This window comes from Mustela nigripes, chromosome 15 (assembly GCF_022355385.1).
Source record: "Mustela nigripes isolate SB6536 chromosome 15, MUSNIG.SB6536, whole genome shotgun sequence".
NCBI classification, from domain to species: Eukaryota; Metazoa; Chordata; class Mammalia; order Carnivora; family Mustelidae; genus Mustela; species Mustela nigripes.
Window position 1 is genome coordinate 4,660,718 of NC_081571.1, and position 14,243 is coordinate 4,674,960.

Consider the following 14,243-nt stretch of genomic DNA (forward strand, 5'->3'; position numbering starts at 1 on the left):
GTTGGCAAATTTCCATTAGGAAATAGAAAATTTCCCTTTCACTCCATGAAAGAGTGGTCTGGAATTCAGAAGTGCACTGAATCCTGGATTGTAATGAAGGTGAAATTTCTGATTATCTTCTATTTCGATAAGTACTAAAAATAAAATAAACTTATAGTATTAAATCTGCCAATGTGAAGGACCAAGTGAAAAAATTCTAAATATTGTGCAATAGCCTTGATTTTAAATTATGGAAAATTAGACTAATGTGGGGATGTTTCACGAGTTAAGAGTGCAAACTATGGATTTGTGAGAAACAGTCCTAAAGGCACATAAAGCTTTGGGGCTAGCACAGTGCCTTCCTCTACCTAATTCTTTTCTTTCGTGAATTTTAAAATGTTCAACAGGTGTTACAGAATTATACCTATCTACGAACTACACATTGTTTTAAAATCTAATTTTCAGAATCCCTGACGAAGACCAAGAGTCAGAGTAAGTGCCTGCCCAAAGGCTTAGTGAAAGGGTGGCACTGATTAATTGTTGGTTATCCGCCGAATAATTACCTTAATTGAATACACCGCTTTTTAATTGACAGTCACTTCTAATAATTTAAGTTTCAAGGAAAAGACAGCTTCCTTTAAATCCTTAAAGATGTGTCACGTCTTAAAGGCACATTTTCAAAGTATTTACCCTTTCCATGTGTCAGAGCCCCTGGGTGTTTTCTGGAATGGTCTTACTGTGATATTTAACTACTCTGAATATATGACACTCAGTCTTTGTGAAAAATTGTGATTCTTATCAACGAAGAGGCCATTAAATGCTGTCATTTGGAACCCAGATGGATCAGGGATAGTATCGCGCTCCAGCAATCGCTGTCTTTTCCAACCGGGAAGCAGATAACAGAAACCGGACTGCGTGAGGCACAATAGCCTGACGTGATTAGAAATCAGGCAGACTCTGGCTTCTCTGGAGCTGTACTCCCCCACAGGCTGAATTATAGCTCTCCTACCAGTCCCACGGCGCTGAATGATGTCATGGGATCTGCAGTTCAGCGAGATGAAAGGGATAAAGCAGAACCCGCTGGCACTAGGCAAAGCTTCCAACACACAATCCACAACACAGCTTGGGAACCGAAAAAGCTACAGATCCAGCCACTCAGCCCAGGCTTGGGAGAGCCACCGGTATTGCCTGGTTGCAAAGGGGAAGAGGAAAAAGAAAGAGAGAGAGAGAGAGAGGAAAACAACGTGATCCGTGTTAAACAAAAGAATTTGTGGACTAGGAGGCGGGAGGGTGACTACCTGCCGAAAGCGAACTTTCTTGATATCCGTGCATATATATAAACTTTGCTCTGCCTTTGATGTTCTGCAACTGATCACCGATCAGATTACGGGCATTTCATCTCCCTGCTCCTCTGCCTTTGATCTGCATGGTTAATTTTATTTTCCTGGATTTGAAGTTTCGTCTGGGCTTGTGCTGACATACATTTTTGGGACGGTGGAAGCATTTGGCGTAGAAGCGCTGCCAAGGAGAAACTAAGCTGTGGAAAGGGTGAGTACTGGAAAGAGTTCAGCACGTTGCAGGTACAGCATTTTATGTTGTGTGGAGCTTTCACTTCACTTCTCCTGTGTGTTCTAAGAAAAAGACGGGTTTAATCAATTAAAAGCAGGCATTTTTCTACTCGAGTGTTGCATTCATTATGTTGTATGCATGTGTCAGAGGAAATATGATTCTCAAAGCCATTTGAATAGTTCATACAAGAGGGTTTGCAATCTGTCATGTAAATTTTACTTGGAAATGAGTTGTTCAAGCAGGAGAAAGCTGAGTGCTAACTTTAGCACACAACCCGCCTTCAGAGCCTGAGATCTGCAAGCTATAATTGCTCTAAGTATTTACAGGTTACTTTATTTAGTAAACAGACAGTGGAACTTTACAGGCTGCCAATGCTTTCCTTGTTTTCTTACATAAAAGAGTATAGTGCATCGCTGGCAATACTGTTCCTTTAGTTTATTTATTCTCCCACCTCCAAGATGTAAACCTATCAAATACATTTCCTTATGCAGTTTGCATCCTCAAGGGAATTACTGAAAAGGCATTCAAGTATGATTAAAGCCTTTTATGTGTAAAACTGAAGAATTTTAAAACAGGGAGCGTTAAGTGGTGCCAAGTTTGGTTAAAAAAAATTCGCTAGTGATTTTTCTGTAACCTTTGGGAATAGCACAAGCCTTATTTACAGGAACATTCCCGACGTTAGTGTTCCTAAATTAACATTTACTTTAAATTTATAGTGACAGCTGTTGTAGTTAAAACTTGCCAACTGTTTATGAAAACTATCTGAGTAATCAATAGTTACTATGCTACATATAGTTTTTAGTCACATTTTCACTTTAGTTTATACTCAACTTGGCAAAACCAAAATATATATCACGGTGCGGAACTTGAAAGTTCACTGTTCGGGTTTTTCTTTTTCTTTTTCTTTTTTTTTATTTTGTCGACTCAATGATCACACACACATACAGAGAAATCTTTACACTGAGATGCAAGAATTCAATACAGTGGAAAAGTAAGAGCTCCGTGTTCACATTAGTTCACTTTAATGTTCTAATTTTAGGTTTATTTGGGTAGAATAATTATCATCACAATGGTCTATTTTATGCTAACTGAACCACAAAGAAATTATAAGTGATAAGACTAGTTATCCTTTAGTTTGAAATTCTGATGAAAAAGGAAAGGTCTAACGAGCCTCATTTCAAATGTAATTAATTTTTTCAGAGCCAATTAATTTAATTACATTCTAAGCTTTCCTCCAGATATTAGAAGGAGGGTAATTAGCACTGTTTGCTTAATTTTAAAACTTTGATAGCTATTAAGTGGAGATTATTTAAAACCGTTCTAAACTGACTATATTTTAGAAATGTGTCAGTAAGAATTTAATCTAAAAGATTTAACTGTTGTTTTTAGTCATGCCAGGAGAGGCATTTAATTTTTGTTCTACTGACAATGTAACAAAGCATGTTCAAAATATCCTGAGGTATCAGTTTAGGTTGATTCTTTCATTTGTTTGCTTAAAAAATCCTCTTTAAATCACAAAAGCAGTATTAATGTTCACATTTCAATAAAGAAAATTAAGTTTCTTAAAGTAATGAGGGGAGAAGATGCCTGAAGAAACAACATGCTTAGGAATTTGATCACTTAGTTTAGATTTGGGATTTATGAAAATTGTAAATGATTGTTTATTCTGCTACCAGGTTCATTTTAACAGCTACAGACTCTCCTCATTACAAAACAAAAGGGAGAATTAGCAATTATCTGATTAATTTAAGCTTTGTAGAAAACGAGCTTGGGCAAGTCAAGTCCTTGAAAATCCACTTCAGTGTCTGAATTAATTCAGTTAATTCTTTACTACTTCTGTCTTGGTTGAGAAATGAAACAGATTGTATTTGATTTTAAAATAAAGATGGCTATTACTGAATGTACAGGTACAGTCTTAAAAAGCATTTCTTAATTAATTGCCTCATGATGATCTTGATTGTGACTTAAGTTGCTATACTCCATAATACTTCCATGAAGGAAACCCTTATGTCACAATTTTCAAAGCACTCTCCTATCTAATGCTTCAATGGTAGCTTTGTTACTGTAGAAGGTCCAAGTCTTCAAAAGACTTTTATTTCTAGTCCTGATTCTGTCACAGAGTTGCTATGTGACCTTAAGAAAGTCGCTTCACTACTCACTTTTCTCATGTGTGAACGGAGGGAGTTGACTCTACCATTATGAAAGAAGCTGGGTAGAATTTTTAGAGCCATTTTACAGATGAGAAAACTGAGATTAGAGAAGAGTTAACCTGACTATCTGAATCAAGGCCCCATAGCTGGTTTTTCAAGTCCTAATCTTATGTTCTTTCTTGTTCACCGCACATAGTCTGTTTTCTAAAAACTGAACAATGAAACCAATGCGCTGTGTAGCTGAACAGGGAACAATATCAGTTCAAAAGATAAAGGTGGCCAGTTCCTACAGGAGTGTATATATATACAAAATATATATATTTTTTCGTTTCCACAGTAGATAATGTCAGTTAACTGGATTAGTCTGGTTATTTTCCAACTGTTCTTTTTGTTCTGTATCTCTAAGCAGTCTGAACACAATTACTGTTACACATAATGTACCAGAACATTTAAAAAAATTTTTTACCAAAAATTAATGTATCAATGCAACATGGAAATACAGAACTTTGTGTGTTTCTGCCTGGGTATACATGTATATACAAGTTTGGCATTATCTAGGCCATCTTTGTGTGTTTTCAAGGAATACATATTTTCTTAGAAGATGTCAATAGGGTCCCAGAGGAGTCTAATAGTTAATGAAAAGTTGTTATTCATTGAGGGAGATTCCCAGTGCGATTTTTGTGAGATTTCACTTCACAAATTTAATATGGTTCTTACATGATAGGTGTTCCATACTACATTTGATCATGTTAAGAGTGCCATTAACTTTTTTTTCCTGGGGTAAAAAAAATTTTCATGCTTAGGAATTTGATCATTTAGTTTAGATTTGGGATTTGTTTTCTTTTGTTTCTCTTTTCCTGGGGGTGGGGGGCGGAATTTCTTGTGAATAAATTTGATTTATTTATGGACTATAAATTTTGAACATAGAATAAATTTTGATTTATTTATGGACTGTAAATTTTGAACATAGATGTCTTGAGACCAAATAGCTGTCCCTCGTGTCTTATTGTCCTCATAAAAGTTTCATCTGAAGCTTTACAAGTTATTATTTGGTAACATTCACTAATATTTATGAACTCACTAATAATTAATTAATTCACTAATGCTTACTGAATATTTGTATGTCAGGAACTCTCACCATGTTTCTTAAAACATGATCTCATTTAAATTTACAATCACTGTTTGCATTCCCATTATACAGATGAGAAAAGTGAGTCTCAGAGAGGTTAAACACCATATGCAAGATCACGAAGCTAATTAAGTGACAGCACTAGACTACATCTGATTTCAAATCTTGGGTTCTTTTGTTCTAGGGGTGGGTACTTAATTTTTTCCATTACAAGAATTTTATAGAGCCCAACTCAATTGTTAGCAAACATTAGAACAAAAATTTTGACCAAAAAGAGAGTTCTGTATTTTTTCTTTCTTTTGATATATTTTATGAGAGTTATTAGAAATTTTTATAGAGTTTCCCATCACCTAGCTTAGAATATATAGCTATAAAGTATCTCAAGACAGAAATTCTTCTTCTGCTGCTTCACAACTAGACAGAACTCAAGCATTGGACATTGGCTTGGTCAGACTCTCTTCTCTATGATGGCAGAGCCAGACCAAGGCATCCTGAAAAAATTAATAATTTGGTGCCCCTTGAAAGAATGATCTTTATAATTTTGTACGCCCAATCTACAAAAATGGGCAATAAAAAGGAGGGCAGAAGGAGGCTCCTTGGTAACTGTGCTTAATTTCCCCTCTACCATTATAAGGCATTCAGCTTTGGCTCTGGGGTTGTTCCTCAACCCACCCACTTGCTGGAATGACCCCTCAGAAGTTATCAAGTCTCCTGTCCTTAGATTGAGAGGTGGTTCAACACCATCCTTGGTGAGTTCAATCTGCTCTTTGATGAAATGGAGGAGGGAGAGGTGAGGTGGGGAGGTAGAGATTTCCATCGACTTTATCAAACCATTCCTTCACATAAACCACTCGCTGCAAGAGGTGTTCTGACAAATACAGCTTTCTCCATCCTCTTAAATGTCCCCAGTACTTGGGCAGGCCTAGCCTAGCAACAGGGGGTGCTGCCCAGCTAAACGGTTCCTTCATTAAGGCACACACAGAGAAGTCTGCCATATTTATAGGAAAGAGAGGAGGGGAGTCAAGGGTCCATTTCTTCTCCCATTAGAAACATGAAAAGTCTAGCCAGTGGGGGTGTCATAAACTCATGAAGATCAGTGCAAGTGCTATAACTTATAACAACTTTGTTCTATAAATGTCAGAAGTTTGACATTACATAAACTAACTAAATAAACCCTTTGGCCTTTTCATGTATATTGGTTTATGCACTAGTGGTATAGTAAGATTTTATTAAGATTAGGGAGCCTGGATTATTCCAGCTTTATTATTAACTTAGTGTGTGACCTTGAGCGAGTCATTCAATGTCTGGGCCCAGCTCTACACTGAGAGTCTAGAATTGGCCACAGTGGGTATTGGGATAAGCATCTTGATTATTTTTTCCCTTATTTTCTTAACTATATTTGACAAACCTGATTAATCGTTGAGATGTTCATTCGCATTTATTAATTCATTCAACAAATTTTTCACCATGCGTCAGGCACTGTGAACTGACAGAATTCAATATTCTCGCTTAGCTTGCATTCTGTTACATTTCCCAAGGAATAGTGATTTACACTAGAAATGATTAGAAAGTCAAACAATTTTCCTTGAACTTTGCTTCTAGTGAGCTGATGACTTATCGTTGAAACTATTTTTATTTATTTATTTTTAAAATTGTATTTATTTATTTGACAGAGAGAGAAAGAGCACAAGCAGACAGAGTAGCAGGGAGAGGGAGAGGGCGAAACAGGCTCCCTGCCTGACACAGGGCTTGATCCTAGGACCCTGGGATCATGACCTGAACCGAAGGCAAGTTACCTAACCAACTGAGCCACCCAGGCACCCCTGAAACTATTTTTAAAAGAAGTCAGTTAGTTCAATTTGGGGGAGCTGGTAAATATCCTAAACAAATACACTTTGTATCAGCCTAGATAGTGCTAAAGCTGGCTTCTGGAAACCAGTCCTTAACATAATCTTAAAAACAACAGTACTATGAAGATCCTCATGACAATTTGGCTTTTCCTAAAAAAAAACTTTAACCTGTTACTGATATTCAGTGTTTTAAAGGGAGAAGAATGCTTGCAGCCCTGATTCTTAGCATCAGCTTCATTCTGATTGGGCACAGGAATCACATTATTCTTTTTGTACTTCTGCTGACACTCAGTTGTGGCTCTGTGTTTTCATTCAGATACTGGAAAAGAGTATCTGAATGAGTGTGGTAAAGTGGGGAATATTTATTTAACTTAACCATCCTCTTTTTTAGAGAATAAGATGCATACAATAACCAGAGTGCAGGGGTTCAATGCTCTTTGTCCCCATTGTCAAATATCATTTCAATGATCATCTATTTACTGATGCTAGGCATTGGGTGCCCTATAGAAGATGTCCTCCTGCTAATAATGGCTGCTATTTAGTGAGCATTAACTATGTACTGAGCATAGTGCTAAGTGCTTTAAATACTTTATTTTATTTAATAACCACCAAAGACACAACACATTTGCAGATGAAAAAAAAAAAAATGGAAATCAAAGGTTAAGTTCCTTTTCCAAAAATATGCAACTAGTGAATGGCAAATTGGCACCTGAGACCAGATAATCTGATGCACAGGTCCATGTATGTTAAAAATAATTTCTCTCTCTCTGTAGTCAACCAATAGGCTAACCAGGCAGATCAATCAAACACACAAGAAATGATGCAAGAACTAACGGACCAAATAATGTCTTACTGTCTCTAAGTACAAAAGGAGGCCAGGGAATAAAAGAGCCCTTGGCTGAAATCAAAGAGGTATTTCCTGAGCTGGCAGATTAAATTCCACTGAGAAAACGTTTATTGAACATTTGCTTGGATGTTTGATATTATCAGAAATACAAGTTTGAACAAAATATACCCTTTCTCTGAAAAGAATTTTTAACTCCTTAAGGAAGAAAGCTAAGTCACAGACACTTAGGACACGAGGGAGGTGTGGCAAGTGCTATCATGGTAGTAAGAAGTCCACAAATCTTGGATGGACCCATGAGAGTTGTGACTTTTGAGCTGGTTTTGAAATAGGAGTAAGGTAAGTAAGTAAAGAGTCAGCACAGTAAGGGAAATAGGTGAGTATACGGAGAATGAGTTCAGAAAGCAAAGGGAAGGGGAAGTTCAGGGCACATTTGAGGCCAGGCATGCAGACCAGTTTGGCCAGAATATAAAGTGTGTGGTCTATAGGAGAGAAAGATAAGACTGAAAATGTGGGTGGAGCCCAACCATGGCAGACGTTCAATGCTAATTTAAAGAGTATGAAAGCCATTCTTTACAATGAGGTACCTCTTGTAAATCTTTTTATTGGTCAGTACCAGTGATGAAAAGCCAGAGGAAGAAGGACTGCTGGACAGACGAGCAAGGAGAAAGATTGGCCAACTGTGGCAATATTCAGGTGAAAGGTAAGGGGTGCCTGTACCATGGTGGAAGTAGTGGAACCAAGAGAAAGAGGGGAAGAAAGGGTGAGTATAGTGACACCTTACAAAGGAAGAAAAAATAATCCAGCTTAACAAAGACACTGAGTGCCTTATGTCCTAGACTCTGAGATGGCAAGACATGCCTTCTGATGATTGAAGTCTAGGTGAGGAAAGGAGTTCAGATGAACAGATAACTTCAATATAATGACAAGCATGTTAGTGCAGAACATGTGGTAGTACTAGGGGACAGCACAGACGGGCTAGGGAAACTCTCTTCCTCTTTCCCGATTAATGTGGCAGACTCCTCTGTGTGTGCTTTAATGAAGGAACAGGCTAGCCAGGCAGTAGCCCCTGATGATCGGCTAGAACTGCCCAAGTATTGGGGGGACATTCAGCAGGATCGAGGAAGCTGTAATTGTCAGAACTCCTCTCAAAGAGAGTGGGTTTTGTGGGAGGGAATGGTTTGATAAAGTTGATGGGAAGCCCCACCTACCCACGTCACCTCTCCCTCCCCCTTTTCATCAGAGAGCAAATTGAACTCAACCATGGACGGTGTTAAACCACCTCTCAATCTAAGGATGCGAGACTTACCTTGGGGTTCAAATAAGATAGTACATAGTATTTGTAAATTGTTTATAAAGAAATTTTCATTGAGGTTTATGTTCTGGCTGGGTTAGATTTGAAGTAGATATCCTTGAAGTGTGACACTTGGAAAGAATCATACTTTTAACACGTGTTTCACAAGAACCTGGTCTATCACTATGGCGTTCTCAAGATCACAAGACCAGCTATCAGAAATTAATTAGAACAACTTACCCATTCATTTATTCATTCAACAAATATTTATTGAGGAGCTACTATGGGCTTTGAGGTATGGTAAGGAAACAGGCTATCGTTCCATCCAAAGAGTGGTGCAGTTGTGTCAGGAAAACAAAACCAACACACAAAAAGTGGGTGCCTCTTTGTACCAGAGTCATGCACGGTATCCTGTGTTGAGGAAATTTAGCCTTTGGTTTACTCACTGGACAGTTGAAACAATAATTGCTTACATTTCTATAGCATTCTACTGCTGAAAAATATTTTTTTATACATATGATTCTTTTACTCTTTCCAACAAATCTGCAAACTGGGCACCGTTAGCTCCATTTCATAAATGCACAAACTAAAGTTTGTAAGTTTCAACACCTTGCACAAAACAATTGTAGAGGTATGGAGCCTGGACTCTATGCTCCCCCGCATGGCCAGGGCTTTGAGCATATTGAGCGACCCTATGGGTTGGACTGGGCTAGTGCTGGTGTGGAAGAGGTGGACACTGGCTCCTACAAAGATTCACCTTCACTGACCACTAGAGGTTTCTGTTCTGGAGTGGGGGGAATGGGTGTGTGCCTTGATTGAGTATCTGCTGGAAAAAAAAAAATACATCAATGAATGAATGAGAAGGTTATTGATGAACTGGGGGTTTTGATCAGCCAGAGTAAACGTGCCACATAGTTTTCGTGGGGGGGGGGGGGGGGCTTTCCACCTACACAAAAGCAGGTGCTGGGTAGAATGTAATCAGGCAAAGGAAAGGTACAAAAGTCCTGGGAAAAATACGTCCAGGATGGAAAGGAAGGATCTCCCTTCGCTGCAGGCAGTTCTCCTAACAGCCAAGTGCTTGCTGATCTTGGTGTTCCCTTGTCTTCCCCTCGCCCCGCCCCAGCCCTGTGGCCCTCGACGGCCTGCGGGACTCTTTCACCAGCTCCCGCAGCCACAGGGGGCGCGCCCGCGCCTCAGACCTCTGCAGGGAAAGCCTGGCGGAGCCGAGTGGAGGCTCCCCAGCGCCGGGGGCGGGACCAGGAGCGGGCGGGGCCCTGGGTGGGCGGGGCCCTAGGTGGGCGGGGCGCGGGAGGCGGCGGCCGTTGCCGGGCTACGGAGGAGCGCTGAGCCCGCGGCGCCGGGAAGCGCTCGGCGTGCTCTCGGTGAGAGGACCCCGGACCCAGCAGCCCTCCCGGTACGCTGCACCCGGCCTTTTTCGTGCTCCCCTTTGGTAGCGAGTCCGGCTTGGACCTGAAGGGCAGGACGGGGAGCGCGGGCGGCGGAGAGTCCCAGGTGACAGAGAAGGTAGGTGCCCCGCTCCGCCAGGGGCTGCGCGGCGGTCCCTAGTCCTCGCCCCGGGTGGATTCCCCGAGGAATGGCAGCCCGGGAAGAGGCGGCTGCCGAACGGGAGGGTCGCTGGCGAGGGCTGCTCCAGGGCAGAGGAGAGGGGGGAGAAGGCGGGAGAAGGCGACCCCCGGGGCTGGGGTGACAGCCAGGACAGGAGGTCTTGCCTGGGGAGAAGGGACCGGAGATGCTGGAACCTAGGAAGCCACGGTGCGAGCGAAGCGGGAGGGTGAAAGCCTCCCGGTCTCTGTCCACGATGGCAGTGACGGGACTTCGTCTTTCCAGGCAGGGATCTTGTATTTAGAAAACCGAAGTTCCGTGAGTATGTAAATAAATCTGCGTGAGGCTTAACCCGGGCCCGGAACGGTGGCGCTGCAGGGTCTGTGCTGGGCACCTCGCAGCTGCGCGGGGTCCCTGCGTGGACTCCCGCTGCTCCGGAGGACCGGTGCGCGGGCCTGGACCACCCACCCACGCCGCTGGGGAGGTGCAACGAGAACGCTCCCAGCGCTTATAAATAGTCCATAAACAGAGCATTCCGTGGAAAAGTACCTCTCGTAGATATCAGCACTATCTGTTAGTACAGTGATGGGTAGAGCATGTAATACATTTGACAGAAAGGTCAGTGCTCACAGTCCTTGTCTAGGTTCTGATGCCGTTTCATGGAATAGGAATTTACTAATATACTCTTGAAGATGAAATTTGGAAGGATTAAAATTCAAGGATGATCTGTTTTGATGGTAGCCAACTATTCATCAAACATACATTTAGGAAATCCGTGTCACATTTTGCAATTTTATAAAAGGACTCAATTTGCAAACAAAACCGTAAGACTTGTTCAGCAATACTTGAAACAACTAACTGAAAATATTTGTGAAGGTGTGATTTTACTCCATTGAGGGTTTTCCTTTACTAGAAGACAATTTCTTCACATAAACAGGAAACAGTGATTGTTAAACATGACTTAATGCAAACAGAAGATTTTAATATGCTGTTATTTCATGATCAGATACTTCTCTTCAAAAGGGAGGATTATATTGCATTAGTTCAGGATTTACTCAATATGTTCTCTGTTGTGCAGTTTTACCTTAGGCATTTTTGCCAAAGCTACTTTCATGTAGTTTACAAATATTTCAAGCACTCCTTACTCTCTGAATTAAAGATCAGTAACTTAGAGGGGGTGAGAATTGAGTCCCACTGTGGAAGAAAGTGTTTGGCATTAATTATTATTCACAGAAATGTGGGTACTTAAAAAGAATGTAGCTTTGGGTGATATTTATCAAGTCGTTCTGAAAATACTATAAAACACAGACATGCAATTTCATTGAGAAAATATTACCTTGACATCAGTACATAGAACACTATCATGAGCTCTGTATGTTCTCTATTTTTTAAATCCATGAAACTATCTTATGACATTTATGTTATTACTGAGACCACATGACTTTATTGACTTGAGAATTTTTTCCATAGTAAGTGTTAGTATTTTCTGGGATGTTGATGGAAGTTATCTGCCCTTTGATGAGAGTGTCTTTTGACTCTGACCCCCAGGCTGCATCTTGAATTTGAGGTTAAGAACATGTGAAGACTTTTTACGCACTTGAAGTTGCATCGTTAAAGTACCTTTCCTATCTAGAAATTTGAATAAGGAGCACTGCTAGTATATAAGTAACTATAAGAGGCTTTTCAAAACAATAGAAAATGATTTTTTTTTTTACCTCAGATGATCATCAGTTTTAGTTTACACTTACCTGCACACACATATGAATAGAAAATGAATGGAGACATGTAATTGTCATATGCTGTCCTTAATATGTTAGTTTAATTTACCAGTTATAGCTCTAGTACATGACTCAAGGGCATGTTGGAGACTTTTGAAACATAAGTGAGAATTTGATTCTCCTATTTCACTTATTTAGATCTTTGAACTGAAGCTTAACCCAACCCCCTGTGACTATTTCCATTATTCAGACATTAATACAACACAAACAAAAAAACTTCAGGCATCTTGAATGTAGGAAGAAAAAGCAAGTCCTTTTAAATCTGATGAGTCAGTATTTAAAGTCAAGCATTTAAAATGCGGGAAAAGGCTAACATGCCCTATCTATGTTCACCACAGGTTGAATGAGAATACCCACCTTGAATAAATGTACACTCCAAATAAATAGACAGCTGCTTATGTGATAAGAGAGCCAGGACAGTTCAACAGTGAAGTACATTCATTTCATGGCAGCTGATTATTAAACGTTCATAGCCTTTTTAAAGTAACTTTCTAGCTGAAGAAAAAAGAACAGTAAAGCAGTATGAACACAATTTCTTTTCAAGATTTACGGGTTAAGCAGTGAGTTCATTCATCCTATTTTATCCAGCTCAAATGTTTACATTTAAAAGTAAGATGTTTAAACAGTATTGGGCTATCTTTTAATCCACCCATCAAATGTACATTTATGTACATTTGTACATTTTATGAATATGTACATTTTACACTGAAGTTTTAAAACCTGGGTTTTAAAAAGAGAACAAGGACCCCTCAGCAATTAGATAAAACAAAGGAACTTGTATATCTAAAGATTAAATATTATGTAGCCACTCTTCAGTGGACTTGGATATGTCTAATGTGAGGAGATCTGAAGGAATGGACACTACTTACACTGGAAAAGAGCACTTCAGATGTTTCAAAGAGAGGTTTTGGATTTGATCCAGACTTCTAAAATAAAAATTGAAACAGCTGTGTTTTAGAAATGGTTATGCGCAGTTCTCTTAAGATACACTGTGTCGGCATTGGAGGTCCCCCAGTCCTTGATGCTACAGTTGTTCTACTTGTATTTTGAGATAGAGAAACATTTATGAATGGGGGGGAGATTTATGAATTGCCTGGGTTACAATATGCTACATTTCGAGAATACTGACAGTATTTTCTGAACACAAGGATGATAGAGTTTACAACTCAGAGAAACAAAAAGAATTAGTCTCCAAAAACCCTATCCTAAGTTAAGATCTGTTTGGGGTGTGGGGAATATATATATATATATATATATAGAGAGAGAGAGAGAGAGAGAGAGAAAGAGAGAGAGAGAGAGAGAGAGGCCTGACAGTGAGTGGTCCCTAATGTTTTTGAACTTTGGGGGAATTGAAGATATTGTGTTTGGCAACAGAACATTGTAAAGCTTGTTGAGTTTTTTAGTAGAAAATATTTCATGATTTGAAAAAGGGAAATCTTTCTCATTCCCCAGCCAACAACAATATGTATGTGCTTATTACCACATGCCTTTGTGAGCTTCCTAGGCTACAAAAGAGGCTGCCAGCTCTATGATGTAGGAGGAATGATTTTCAGAACATAATGAAATTGAAGGCTAAGATAGAGGCAGGCTAGAGGCCAGGGCTTATTGTCCTGTTTGGAAATAGCTGTATCCTAAATTTCTAACTGATTTTTTATTCTCTCAGCGTATGGCACTGACATTATTTCTAAGCCATTCATGATTATGTTCCACCATTAAAATGTAAAAGACTGTATGTATAGCATTGGCTTTATTTCAATGCTGATTTTATAAATTGTAAGCCTGCCAGTTTACTTTAATGTTGATTTTTTTTAAAAAAATATTTCAGTTTATTGCATACTGGAAAAATGTATGAGGTGAATGTAGCTTTATTACATAATGGTGATACAGTTTTATGAGATGAAAACTGTTATGTATTGCATACACTGTATGTAGATAATAAATCAAATAACTTTAAAGGGTGAAAAAATAAAGAAATTCATTTATTCTGGAAAAACTATCCAGATTATTTGAATTATTCTGAAATTTATCTATTTTGGTCATTTGTAAGATAAAAACTAAAGATCATTCTCAGAAAGGTTACTGAATTA

The 14,243-nt window shown here is 39.3% G+C and overlaps 1 protein-coding gene across 3 annotated transcripts in view; it reads left to right on the top strand.

Moving 5' to 3' along the window:
- The first annotated feature begins 1,089 nt into the window (after nt 1-1,089).
- TNFRSF19 (TNF receptor superfamily member 19) overlaps nt 1,090-14,243 on the top strand; it is a 90,674-nt gene continuing 77,520 nt past the window's right edge. Inside the window, exons 1-2 of one of the 3 annotated variants that reach the window (XM_059377774.1) lie at nt 1,090-1,527; nt 8,135-8,224. The gene's annotated coding sequence lies outside the window, so the exon portion shown is untranslated. Of the gene's footprint in view, nt 1,528-8,134; nt 8,225-10,134; nt 10,340-14,243 lie in introns of those variants that run through there. The other 2 variants (XM_059377773.1, XM_059377772.1) reach the window with 2 other exon arrangements.